The sequence below is a fragment of the Tachypleus tridentatus genome, chromosome 1 (assembly GCF_004210375.1).
Source record: "Tachypleus tridentatus isolate NWPU-2018 chromosome 1, ASM421037v1, whole genome shotgun sequence".
NCBI lineage: Eukaryota > Metazoa > Arthropoda > Merostomata > Xiphosura > Limulidae > Tachypleus > Tachypleus tridentatus.
In genome coordinates this window covers 141599770-141613385 of record NC_134825.1, presented here as the reverse complement: position 1 = coordinate 141613385, position 13616 = coordinate 141599770, and the positions used below count along the sequence as shown (strand labels likewise).

General features: G+C 35.8%; 1 long non-coding RNA gene across 4 annotated transcripts in view; it reads left to right on the top strand.

Annotated features, from left to right (window-relative positions):
- The window catches only part of LOC143225764 (uncharacterized), a 52681-nt gene that overhangs the window by 24172 nt on the left and 14893 nt on the right, over nt 1-13616 (top strand). The window contains exon 5 of one of the 4 annotated variants that reach the window (XR_013014066.1): nt 266-305. The exons of 2 other annotated variants lie outside the window; for them this stretch is intronic. This is a non-coding gene — a long non-coding RNA (uncharacterized LOC143225764). Of the gene's footprint in view, nt 1-265; nt 306-7256; nt 7459-13616 lie in introns of those variants that run through there. One more of the 4 variants, XR_013014068.1, reaches the window with a different exon arrangement.

Sequence of the window (13616 nt, the reverse complement as noted above, 5' to 3'; positions counted from 1 at the left end):
AAAGTCTGACATAATATACATCTCTTTGCTTTATCTTTTTTTGTTAACCTGGGGAAAATAGAAAGAGGTCATATAACATGGCAACATCTGCAGTGATTTGATGACATATCTTAATAACAAATCTGTGAAGTAAAAATAATGGAATTCATGGTATCAAAACTCGAATTTCTGAAGATCTAAGTCCTTATCCATAAGAGAGAAAAGATACAATATTTGTTTTCTTTCTTTTTATTTCACTAATTAATGTTTCGGTGTTTTACTACAGACAGTATTCCGACTGGAAAATCCAATAGTTTTGAGGAGAGGTAAGTTTGCTACAATAACAGGGTTCTACAATATTTACTGTTTTATACAAGCTGAAATATTAATAAATTTACTTCACTGTGGACTTGACTCTATTTAAATTTTCAGGCTTTGGATTGACAGCAAAAATAATACATTCTAAAACAATTAATCCTGTTAAGTTAAAGCAATAAAATATATAATAGAAGAATTACATCAAAACGGCCCAAACCCTATTGAAAACTAACTAAATAAAAACTACTTCAAAACTAATCACATTTCACCATGAGGAAATTTAAAGATATGCTAGTGGTTCTTGACATGTGGTCCGTGAGCTGGTCCAAAAAGTAAGTCGCATCTTGCCATTAATTCTGATGAGTTTCTTTCTTTCTTTTAATAATTAGTAGTAACAGTGGCTCCCTCTCCTGAAAAGAATTTATTCTTTTTTTATGTAAGCCTTGATATTTGTTTGGAATAAATTTTGCTATAAGACTAGAACTACAACTGACCTAGAGCTATTGTAATCTGTATGTATTTTTGGCCAGATATATAATATTAGAGCTATAAAGATAACGTCTGTTGTTGACTGTTTTCTCATACTTTATATGTTTAATTGAACTCTTGATTGTGCTGACCCTAGTGGCTCAGCAGTAAGTTTGAAGTTTTATAACACTAAAAACAATATTCAGATACCCTTGATGAAAAGAATGATCAACCAATCAATTGTGCTTACATTTATTGTTTTCAGTGCCTCTAAAGTGTATTTAACTCTATTCTTATTTGTTCACCACCAAAACCATAGTGTTATCGTCTCAGTCCGATTACATTTACGACAGAAAATGTTCGTACCATTGCGTCGTGAGTAGTTTTTTTCCTCATAACTTAAAAAGTATCACAATTAGGATAGTGAAAGTATGGTGTATTATAAATATTATACTAACACACATCTACATAATTTTTATGTAAATTGAACGATAAATAAACTGTTTATAAACAAATAACCAAACATAGGAGGGGCAGAAAGTGTTCGTGTGTCTACTTTAGTGGTCAGTTGTGTAGCCTTTCAGGTGAATTACTTGGCGCAATCTCTCCTCATAGCCCTCCATGATCGTTTGACAGTACTCGACTGGTATTTTCTTCCATTCTTCTTTACAGAAGACTTCCAACTCTTGCGAGTTTTTTTGGATGACGCTGATGAACCCTGGTCTTCACCTCATGCCAAAGGTATCCAATTGGGTTGAGATCGGGCGACTGTGATGGCCACTCCAGAACGCTTATATGGTTCCTCTGCAACCAGGATTGCACATATTTCGATGTGTACTTATTGTCATTGTCGTGCTGGAAGATCCAACGACACCAAAGCCGCAAGTTCCAAGCATCATTCTTGATATAAGTGCCTAATATATAGACGTACTTTTTTTTTTTCATCATTCTGTTGATGCGGTGAAGGCTACCTACACCAGAAGAGCTAAAGGAACCCCATAGCATGATCGAGCCACCTCCGTATTTAACTGTAGTGACGGTGTTCTTTGGAAGATTTCGTTTCCCCTTCTTACGGAAAATATAGCGAACATCATTGTGGCCGAAAAGCTCGATTTTAGTCTCGTCTGACCAAGGAATACTCTTCCAATAGGTAAAGGGTTTATATATATGCTTTCTTGCATACCTCAATCGTGCTTCTAAATGAACAGGCTTTAAATATGGAGTTCTACGAGGACGGCATGCTTTGAACCCAGAAGAGCGTAACATGTTCGTAAACTGTAGAGATGTTTACTTCAACCCCAGTTTCCCTTATCAGTTTCTGTATGTCATTACGTGTTAAACGAGGGTTCCTACTAACTTCTCTGAGAACCTTCCTCTTGGTTCTCCCTGGAATTTTGGTGGGGCTTCCGGAACGAGGGAGGTGAGCAGTTGATCCTGTAAGCTTAAACTTGGCAATTATGCTTTGAACAGTAGATTTTGGTACATTAAGTTGTGTAGCAATACCGGAAAGAGTCACACGAGACTTGTATTTTACAATACTTCGGTTGTTGTTGTTTTTAATCACTGGACAGTTGTTTCGTGTTGACCAAGATGACCATGATGACCAAGCAGATAATGACGGAGACGGCTCTAAATTCCTGGAAGTACATTTTTTGCTGGCTAAATTCCAATAATTATGTGTCTTGTTCTGGAATGGTATAATGTAGTTTATTCGCCAAACTAAACAAAAGTTTTACGGGAACATCAGTTTTTTCACACGTTCTGAACTGTTCGAACACTTTCTGCTCCTTCTAATTATGGTTATTTGTTTATAAACAGTTTATTTGTCGTTTAATTTACATAAAAATGTAATATGTAGATGTGTGTTAGTATGATATTTATATTATTACATTTCTATTAGCCTAATCGTGATACTTTTTTAGTTATGAGCAAAAAGCCACTCGGGACGCAGGTGTATGAACACTTTCTGTCGTAATTGTAGTTGTGTGTTCTCATGGATTCTCAGAACCATAAAGTGTTATCTTTCTAGTCCTTTTAAACGTGTGTTACCATTGGTCCTCAGAACCATAAAGTATTATTTTCTTATTTCTTTTGATTCTGTGTTCTTATTGGTCCTCAGAACCATAGTGTTATCTTCCTAGTTCTTTTAATTCTGTGTTTTTATTGGTCCTCAAAATTATTAAGTGTTTTTTCTAGTTCTTTCAATTCTGTATTGCTATTGGCCCTCAGAACCATAAACTGTTATCCTCCCAGTTCTTTCAATTCTGTATTGTTATTGGTCATTCTCAGAACCACTAAAATGTTGAATATCATCTATTCTAGACGTGATTTGCCTCATTAGTAAATGCTAAGCCTACATTCTTGAAAACGTCACTTTATTCTGTGCTTTCTTGCACCCATATTCACCCGTTTTCCTGGTATCTCGCTTTTATGAAAAAAATCAGAAAAATCCAAACCAAATAAGAAGCTATATATAACAATCTGTTCTATCAGTTAAGTCCAGTCAGCCTAAGCTCGTATGGACCACCTATTTTACTTATTAAGCCTAATCAGGAAAAGCTCATCTGGACCATTCATTTCACTATTAAAGCCCGGTATGGCCAGATGGGTTAAGGCGTTCGACTTGTAAAACGAGGGTCGCGGGTTCGAATCCCCGTCGCATCAAACATGCACGCCCTTTCAGCCTTGGGGACGTTATAATGTGACGGTCAATCTCACTATTCGTTGATAAAATAGTAGCCCAAGAGTTGGCGTTGGGTGGTGTTGATTATCCCTCTAGTCTTACACTGCAAAATTAGGGACGGCTAACTCAGATAGTCCTCAAATGTGCGCGAAATTCAAAAGCAAGTAAACAAACCATACACCCAATTTTGCTTGATAGTTCTGACACCTTCTGTCACGTTATACAAGTAGAAGTCCTGTTTACTGAAACGGGGTCTTCCTTTTTGCTTGACTGAAGGTCAACAGTATTAATGAACATTTTAAGATTTTTATTAATCAGTTTTATAGAAATAACTATAAGCTCAAATAAAATCGTATTCTTAAAATTAATTTAAATTGGAAGAACCATATGACAAACAAAATCATTCCCTAAAAATGTGTCGACTTGTACAAAGTTTTCCGCTCATAATATGTGACAACTTTTTACAAACAAAATATTTCATTCATTAAACGTGTCAAGTTGCACAAACAAAACCTTCCATTAATGAAGTGTGCGGAACTTTCGTAGACAGACTTCTAACAAAAATGTTATGTATTCTGAAACAAAGTTTCTGACTGTTTGGAATTAAGCATAAAGTACCACAATGGGCTGTCTGTGGGCTGCCCACCGCAAGTATCGAAACCCGGTTTCTAGGGGTGTGAGTCCGTAAACATACTGCTGTACCACTAGGAGGGGGCATTGAGACAAAAAAAATGAAGAAATCGAAACCTAAAAAGAAACCAATTTACCTTATGGAAAACAATACTTTTGAAAACATCGTTTTTAACAGACTCGTGATAGAATATCCTGCATCTGCGAATACTAGAAAACTCTTTAATCAGACGTATAAGTACATATATTATATATACACACATTGCATCAAATGTTTAGTTTGAAAACATTTTGAATGGATATATGTGCTTACAAAAACCGTCAGTGCTTCATGAAACTCCATAATTACTGTATTGACAAAATCTGTTAAACGTTCTACAAATAATTATTATGGTGATGGTTTCGCAAGTAACGCATCTTCAATTCTGTGTTTCTATTTATTTAAACCAAGCAACTAACGAAGAAACACGTAAACAAACCACGTTTGACATTATTTAGAAAAAAATGTAGATACCGAAAAAATAACATATTCTAGAAAAGGTGGGTTTGATTCACTAATACGTGTTTTCGTTTATTTTCCACCGTCTTCCTGCCAACAGTGACTTTAACGAAACTTTGTTTTGGGGGTTGTTAAACACAAAGCTACTATCTGTGATTTGTGTACCATGAGTATAGAAACAACATTTTTAGAGTAATAAGCCCTTAACTTTTCCGCCAAATCACCCGGAAAAGATGGGGGAAGGTATTTAAGTACAATAAATGTAATCGGTAATTTGTGAAGTGTCCGTATCATTCAAATATTTGATGAGTTTATTCTTAAAACAGTAAATAAAAATTAATTTGGAACCGAGCAGTGAAAAAAAGACAAACGTGATGTAATAAGAAACTCGTCGATGTAGAGACCTGTAATGTAATGTTTTCGAAAGATACATGCTAGGGACGTAAATGAAATTATTTATGCTGGATTATGGTGTCATTTGCATCATTTCAACTCCGACTTAATTCTGAGTACAAAATAACAAAACAAACATGTCTGTGTGGATTAGAATCAGCAGTGGCCCGGCATGGCCAAGCGTGTTAAGGCGTGCGATTCGTAATCTCAGGGTCGCGGGTTCGCATCCCCATCGCGCCAAACATGCTCGCCCTCCCAGCTATGGGGGCGTTGTAATGTAACGGTCAATCCCACTATTAGTTGGTAAAAGAGTAGCCCAAGAGTTGGCGGTGGGTGGTGATGACTAGCTGCCTTCCCTCTAGTTTTACACTGCTAAATTAGGGACGGCTAGCACAGATAGCCCTCGAGTAGCTTTGTGCGAAATTCGAAAACAAACAAACAAACATAATCAGCAGTATAATCGTTTGGAAACGGTTGTACAAGAGCGATGAGTTGCAGGACTAACGCCTGACGTTTCGTTTATAAACACAAGAACATATCATCAATGCAAGGAGTCACTAGAAGCGGAAGAACGAACGGTGTTTTACGTGTTATGATTTGATTAACACAGATTTTTGTAACTCTAGAAGAGCTCTCGTGCAGCGTTTTGAAATGTCAGCAAGAGTGTGGTAGTTGGCCTATGTTTCAGCTGCGGGAGTGATTATAAAAATTAATGATGTTAGCTGGAGGGGGCGTGATGTTAAGATAAGCCTAAAAGCTCTTGTTTGTACTTGAGTACAAAGGGCTATCTGTGGTCTGCCCATCACTGGTATCGAAAGTTGGTTTCTGGCTTTGTACATCCACAGACATGCTGCTGTGGCAATTGGGTGCCTAGAAATTTCCAAATTGGAGTTAAGTCTTTCTCCTACATTTGCAGCTGGGTGATAGATACGGGATAATTGCTTCGACAGTGAATCAGTTGAAAAACAGTCAAAGTAAATAGATTTATGAAATATGCAGTTTTGTTTCAAAAGAGAAGGTTAAATTGGTATGATTTGGTGAAGTATTTGTATCTTTGTTTGCTGTTACTCTTACTGAGCTGCTTTCTACAAATAAGCTCATTGTATGTCAGACCTAATGTCGTTAGAGATGTTTGAATGTAACTTTTAACGTAAGCCTACAACGAGTTACGACAGTGTACAAGTGTTTAAGCTTGTTTCGATGTTATGGAAAGATACAAAGTAATTTGTTGTGTTGGAACAGTATTATAAAGGTGTTGTGATGCAATATCTCGTTAGGCTTACTCAATGGATAATGTTTGATACTTGTAATTTTTGTTGTTTAAAATTTTAACTCGAAATGAAACTAGCAACAGACTTCTGTGTGATTATCTGTAAAAACTGTGTTTAGAATAATGAAGTTTTTCGAGATAAAGAGCAAACAGTAACCTTCAACGTTCTTACGTTGTTTATTGATTATGTTTGTTCTCGCTGTGGACGAGATTATGTGGGATAAACCACGCGTCGTTTAGTTTTTAGAGCAGTGTATCTTTGCACAGGTAACCTTTCAAACATATATAGAAAACTGCAGGTGAAAAGAACTTTAACGTAAATATACTTCCAACAAAGAGCAATAGTTGAAGACAGTTTACCAAACAATTAAAATCCTAATAATGTAGCTCAGTAAAGACATAAACAAAAGTACATTAAAAGGATATTGTCTTATTTTCTGTAATAACGAATATATGTTGTATACGTGAAACTTTATTGTAGGAATTATTATTTAATTTATTCTATGAGTTAATGCTTATTTATTGGTTCGTTTGAAATGATTAGTTGTAGCAAATTTCGTTTTCTAACTGCACGAGTCTTATGTTGTATTTGTAATTATATAATTGTTTTGTCGTTACTAACATTGTTGACGTCACATTACTTGAGAATCTTCGATATTTTTTCGAGGCTTCAATGAATAAGGCACATATGAAGGTGGTCTGCGAGTGCAAATTAAGTGGCACAAAGTAACACAAATATTAAATTAAAATTCAGCAGAAAAAATTAAAATAAAAAACAGCTGGCGTGTAAGTGAATAATCATAACGGTCGATATTTTAATCCAAGTTTCCGGTTGAATAGAGATAAGGAGGATAATATATCTTGTTAAAGGGTGTTCTAAAGTAATTAAACCCGCCTGTGTGGACTTTGACAAAAAGTAGACAATTATTTTAAGTTCAGGATACAACTGTGATAACCCACGAGGTAGCGCAAGTAAATTACTTACTTGTTTTTATTGTGAGTGTGTTTCATTATAGCGAAGCCACATCGGGTGAATTTGCTGTGTCCACCGAGAAAAATAGATGGTCTTGTTAATTGAATTCTAAAGTAACTGAATCAGCCTCAATGGACTTTTGACAAGAAAAAATAATTGTTTACAATTTGAAATACAACTGTGATATTCACAATGTAAATAAGTTTTGTACAAATTTGAATTGTTTTGAATATATTATTTTTTAAACAAGTGGATTGTGTGCTGTTCGTTTACTGTTCTAATTTATCGCTAACAAATTACAGTCACCCATTGTAGAAGAAGAAGAAGAATTTAAGCTTGTATGCATAAAACCGTGACAAGATAGCATAGCTAGTTAGTCACGTTGTGCGAATGATGTCTTTGATTACTCCTTAAACAGCGAGAATGTTGTAGGTAGCAGCATCAGTTGATGATGGCTGCTGTTTAAAGGTTGATGAACGAAGCATTGTTTATCATCTTACACGAGGGGTATCTTTGACCACTACGGACACGTAGGGTTCTCAAGAATCCTTTTAAAAGGTTATCGTTTAGCTGAAGTCTTTGGATTACCAGACTTTCCTGAGTAAAGAACTGGAACTTTTTTTATGGGCAAAGTGGCACTGTGACAGCTCTTAAACAGTTTAACTTACAATAACACACCTTTTACCTTCTCCAGTTATTCTGATGATTATTGAATCGCGTTTTAAAGCCACAAACAAACAACATTTGTTAAAAGGTTATCCAATTGATACATAATAAATATAAAACGTGTAGCAGTTGTTTCAGGGCTAGCAAAAATAAAGTTAATTTTCTTTTCTCCAGTTCGGGAAGTCTTCAATTCTCAAGTCATTCGTCTTCCCAATTACAGGTTAGTACACTTGACTCGCAATCTGAGGATTGCAGGTTCGAATACCCGTCGCACCAAACATACTCGTCCTTTTATCCGTGGGAACGTTACGTAGTCCCAATTAATCCCACTATTCACTGGTAAAAGAATTGCCCAAGAGTTAGCGATAGATTGGTAAAGACTTCCGTCTAGTCTTTCACTGCTAAATTAGGGACAACTAGCGCAGACAATCTTTGTGTAGGTCTTAACGAAATTAAAAAAACAAGAAAATAAAACGGGTTAGTTTAAGGAAATGTGTGTCCTATGTTTGAGGTGATTCTCTAAGAAAAATATTAAGAAGCTGTTTATAAAAGGAAATTGTACACGTTTAGGTATAGAAAAATTTGAACAATTAAAACTTGACTCCTCCTCATTGGGACAAAAACAAAAGTGTAAAAATTGGGACGGTTTCAGGTTTACCGGGCGTCTGGCAACCCTACCCAGCCATGTGGCCAAGAGAACTTGTTCTCATGACATAGTTCGTAAATAATGTATACTAATAACTGGTTATTCCCGCCAAACTACACTTTTCAAGTAGCAAAAGCAAAAAAAAACTATCTAATTGAATTATATATTCGATACATATTCGAATTCACGAAGACACACGTGCACATCTAATTGTAGTACAATATGCAGGTTCTGTTACGCTCTTTGCGTTTTGAACAATTACTAATATAGATTAAGTAACTAAATATGTCATTTAGTTTTATTGTAATGTTTTTGAAAATAATCGTTATAAGTGAAGAAGGAAATGGCCGTATATAGAAAATAGGCTTAAGTTGAACACATAATTAAAAACAGGTTAAAATATTATTATATTTTATTTTTATTTCTATACTTGTTTTACTTTCATTGCATGATTCACAAACTAGTAATTAATATGTGTTTCTGAATTACAAAAAAAATCAGTTTTTAAGTAAAATCTTTTAAGTTCTATTAACGTGTCATTTCTATACTTAAACTTCCAACTTCAATCTATATTTTTGATATAAGTTTGGGTGAGTATAATATGTATTTTATTGACGTATTAAAACAAAGCAAGAAAATTTATGGAGTATTGAAGCTCAAAACAATGCACAGAAATGAAACATTTCTAATAAATAATAAAAACATTATGGTGAGATGGCGCCACAAGCACTTCCTCCTCAATGATCTTGAGTTTAGTTAAAATTACAATCAAAGTGGGTGAATCTACGTTTGTTTGTTTTTCCCTCATTTAGACCTTATGCTATCTGCGTATGGTCAAGAAATTAGGAGAAACCGCCCAAATGCTCCAAAATTGTTAAATTAGGAGTTAGGTTTTTGTTTTGTTTGTTTTTTTAATTTCGCGCAAAACTACACGAAGACTATCTGCGTTAGCCGTCCCTAATTTAGCTGTGTAAGACTAGAGGGAAGGCAGCTAGTCATCACCACCCACCGCCAACTCTTGGGCTACTCTTTTACCAATGAATAGTGGGATATACCGTAACATTATAACGCCCTAACGGCTGAAAGGGCGAGCATGTTTTGGTGTGACGGGGATTCGAACCCGCAACCCTCAGATTAAAGGTCGAGTGCCTTATCCATCTAGGAGGAGTTAGGAAAGTTAACTTGAAATCCAAAAATAGTTCAGCAGTAATCGAGTAACAATGATTTATAAATTCATTTAAGAGGACCAAAGTTAGTTTGGAAGAATGCCTACAAACATTGAGCTCGACTTGTATCGTCAACACTCAAGTATTGCAGTCATGAAAAATACGAACATAAATCATAAAACTATAACTTACTCGTGTGTATTAAACATTTGCCTAACAAGTCTCTGAGAAAACACAATTTAAAGATGGCAAAAACGTTTCATTTATGTGGGATAGTGTTTCAGTGGTATTATGCTGTTGTTTTTTACTTTGTCGTGAATTGTAATGCTTATTCATTTTTAGGATTTATTTGTTTGCTATGCAAAGTTACACAATGAACACTGTGCTCTGCTCACCACGGGTATCGAAACTCGGTTTATAGCAGTGGGAGTCTGCAGACATACCACTGTGCCACTTGGGGACGCCTGAAGAGATGAATGTATTTTGTGGATCCGAGGATATTATATAACGTGTACTGTTATGTTTTTAGGTCGAAACCATGAAATGTTATCTAGATTAATCATAGAAATACCGAACTTTGTTTTCGTTGTTTAATTAGAAATTTCTATTAAATAAACGTCGTAACATTGTTTAAAACCACCAGTCGCGAAAAACCAACCCAAATTTAGTTAAAAAAAACAAAAAAAGTCGGAGCTCACAAAAAGATTGGAAATGCCAGACTACGTAACCCTAATTCAATAATACAATCTGAAAAGGTTTCGTCTTCTGACTGAGAATCTGTAACCATAAGCTTACTCGATAAGTCTCGACAGGAACATAAACATAGAAAGAAGAGAGACTGTATCTGTTACCATACTTATGGATTTCAGATCTAAAAAAAAGATTCTGAATGGTAGATTCAAGTAGTTTATTTCTACCAATCAGCGCCTTCTGGGACATAATATTTCTAATTTTGGCGCGACACCTTGAAGGGTCGATTTTTCGTGACCGGGGGTCTCAAAAATTTCGGTTATGAAACGATTGATCATAAATTCGGGAGTCTATATTAAGACAATATACGTTTCGTACTCCAGTGTTAGGGGTAGAGCTACACGATGGTGTATTTCGTTGTACCCATGTCGGGGTTTGAACTCTGATTTTTAGCCTTCACGTTTACAGTTGATTCGGTGGGGTGGGATCATTTTAGAAATATAAAGTATCTGCGAAATAATTAATATAGGCACGTCTTTTCATACATTGTGCACTTCGAATTCAAAGGGAATACATTTCAAAAATACTAGAGGGCGTTGTCAGGATAACTCGAGTACCTGAAGTGTAATAATGTTCCAGGTTATAGTGTTTACAATCAATGTCTGTTTACCACCTATGAGTGATGATAGAATCTTAAAGTAAGTTCTGTTTTCTGGAGTATGATGTATTCATAATCATTAATATTTTGTGAATATCTTAAACGTATTTAATACGAACGTTTTCATACAACTTGTCAGTATTTTTTTTAATGCATAGAATAATGAAGGTTGGTTGGTTTGTTTTGAATTTCGCGCAAAACTACACGAGGGCTATTTGCGCTAGCCGTTCCTAATTTAGCAGTGTAAGACGAGAGGGAAGGGAAATAATAGCCAACTCTTAGGCTATTATTTTACCAATTAATTGTAGGATTGCCTGAAACGTTATAACACCCCACGGCTGAAAGAAAAAGCATGTTTGGTGCGACGGGAATTCGAACCCGCGAGCCTCAAACTGGGAATCGAGCGTCTCAACCACCTGGTCAGAAGTATAGGTAATGAAGCTGTATTAACCATAAAAACCCTAGATTGATTAATTAATGAAAACTTAATGGATATAAAACAAGAACAAAAATCAAATAATAATTTATCCAATAAACACTTTCTCCAATGGAAGGTGTATTTATTATTTAAAATAACATAATGTAGTATGTTATATACACATTATGGACGCTTGTTTTTAAAAGCTATAAGAAATAAGCGCATGATGTGTATAATGATATCTCTAAACTCAATAACAAAAAGTAGAAACAAGGATATTAGAGAGTTAATAACACATGTTCCGAGATCGTCTTTAGAGTCGTCCTTTCACTGGTGGCTTAGCGGTATGTCTTATGGCTTCCGACATTACAGTTCGGGTTTCGATACCCATAGTGGGCGGATTGTCCCTTATGAGGCTTAGTGCTCATCAATAACCAGAACATTAGAACAGTTGAACCCGGAATATGAAGTGGCTGTTTTTCTTTTCTCTCTCTCTTTTCAACTTCATCGGAAGTTTCCAGAAAGACATTGTCGTCCCCACCGAATAAGTACTAATTTTGTGAACTTACAACGCTAAAATTCAAGGTTCGATTCCCTGTTTTCTTTGTGAACCTGTCGAAATGTTGTCCGCTCCTCTACATAGTGCTTTCTCTACCCATACCAACCGTTTTTATATATATAATTTTCTCTACAAAGGGGTTTTCTCATCATCACGGAGAACGCAGAGAGCCTGTTGTGTAGGTTCGCACGAAAACAAACAAAATGATAAATGTTTTAACTGGAATCTGTGACCTAATGGTTAACCTGCTAAGACAATGAATCCGAAGCTTGTCGTTTGTTATCTTTTGCTGCAGAAGTGCACTCTGCACTTTGGCGCCATGCTGTATGAACAACGGTTAAATCCCACTGTTCAGTCAGGAAGAGTAGCTCAAGAGTTGGTGGTAGGCACTTTGACTAACTTACTACCTTTTAGTCTGGTAGTAGTTCGAAAAGAATGACTGTTGTGTAGCTTTGTGATAGAATTCTGAGAGAAACTAAGAAGCCATTATGAAACGTTTTTGTTTTCTTACCTTATTTGTCTCCTGGAGAGACATCGGTAAGTTTATGGACTTACAACACTAAAATCCAGAGCTCTATTCCTTGTGGTGAAAACAGCAGACAGATCAATGTGGCTTTACTCTAAAACAGAAGAAAATAAAAACACCAATCATTCACTTTTAAAACACCTTAAGACACTAAAATTCAGGTTTCGATACTCATGGTTGGCAGAGTACAGATATCTTATTTGTAACTTTGCGCTTAATAATAACAAACTAAAATCAAAAGCTAGTACTATATAAACATATACGAAGAAAAGTATTCTTCAAGGTTAGCCATTCTAAATGAAACTTACCACTGCCCCACCAGAGGTCATTGTTTCAATTTTACTTTCTAGGTTTCCCCGTTAATTCCATTCTTGTGAATAAACTCTGAAAATTTAGTTTACTAATCTTCTAAAGGAACTATTTATTAGGACCATTTCTGGTTTATAGACCATGGTGACCAGAGTTTCTTGACTCCTGTAGGTTCGTTCTTCCTTAGAAACACAGAAAAGAATTTCACATTCGTTTATGAGAACAACAGAACCCCTTTCGTATTGATTGTGCTTGAATACACGTGTGCCTCAATACTACGTATCCGAGTGTCCAGTTATTTTATGAGATAGGGGAAAGAACCCGCCGAGGGTCATATATACACAGTAGATATCTTAATGTGATAGAAATAATTATACATCACGCCGTTGTTGACCTCTCACTGTGTATTTGAAATAGCCGTCCCTAATTTAGCAGAGTAAGACTAGAGGAAAGACAGCTAGTTATCACCACTCATAGCCAACTCTTGGGCTCATCTTTTAGTGGAATTGACCGTCGCGTTATAATGCCCCACGGCTGAAAGGACAAGCACGTTTAATGTGACGGGGATTCAAATCTGCGACTCTCAGATTACGAGTCGAGCACTCTAACCACCTGTCTTGAATGTGATGGTAGAGTCTATAACAAATTGTGAGATTAAGTGATCATTACGAGCAGGTAAAAAAAAACACATTTTAAATCAGTTTATGTAAATATCTTCAGTTCGTGATTAGCGTGGAAACTGATGAGGAGAGCTGCTTGGACCAG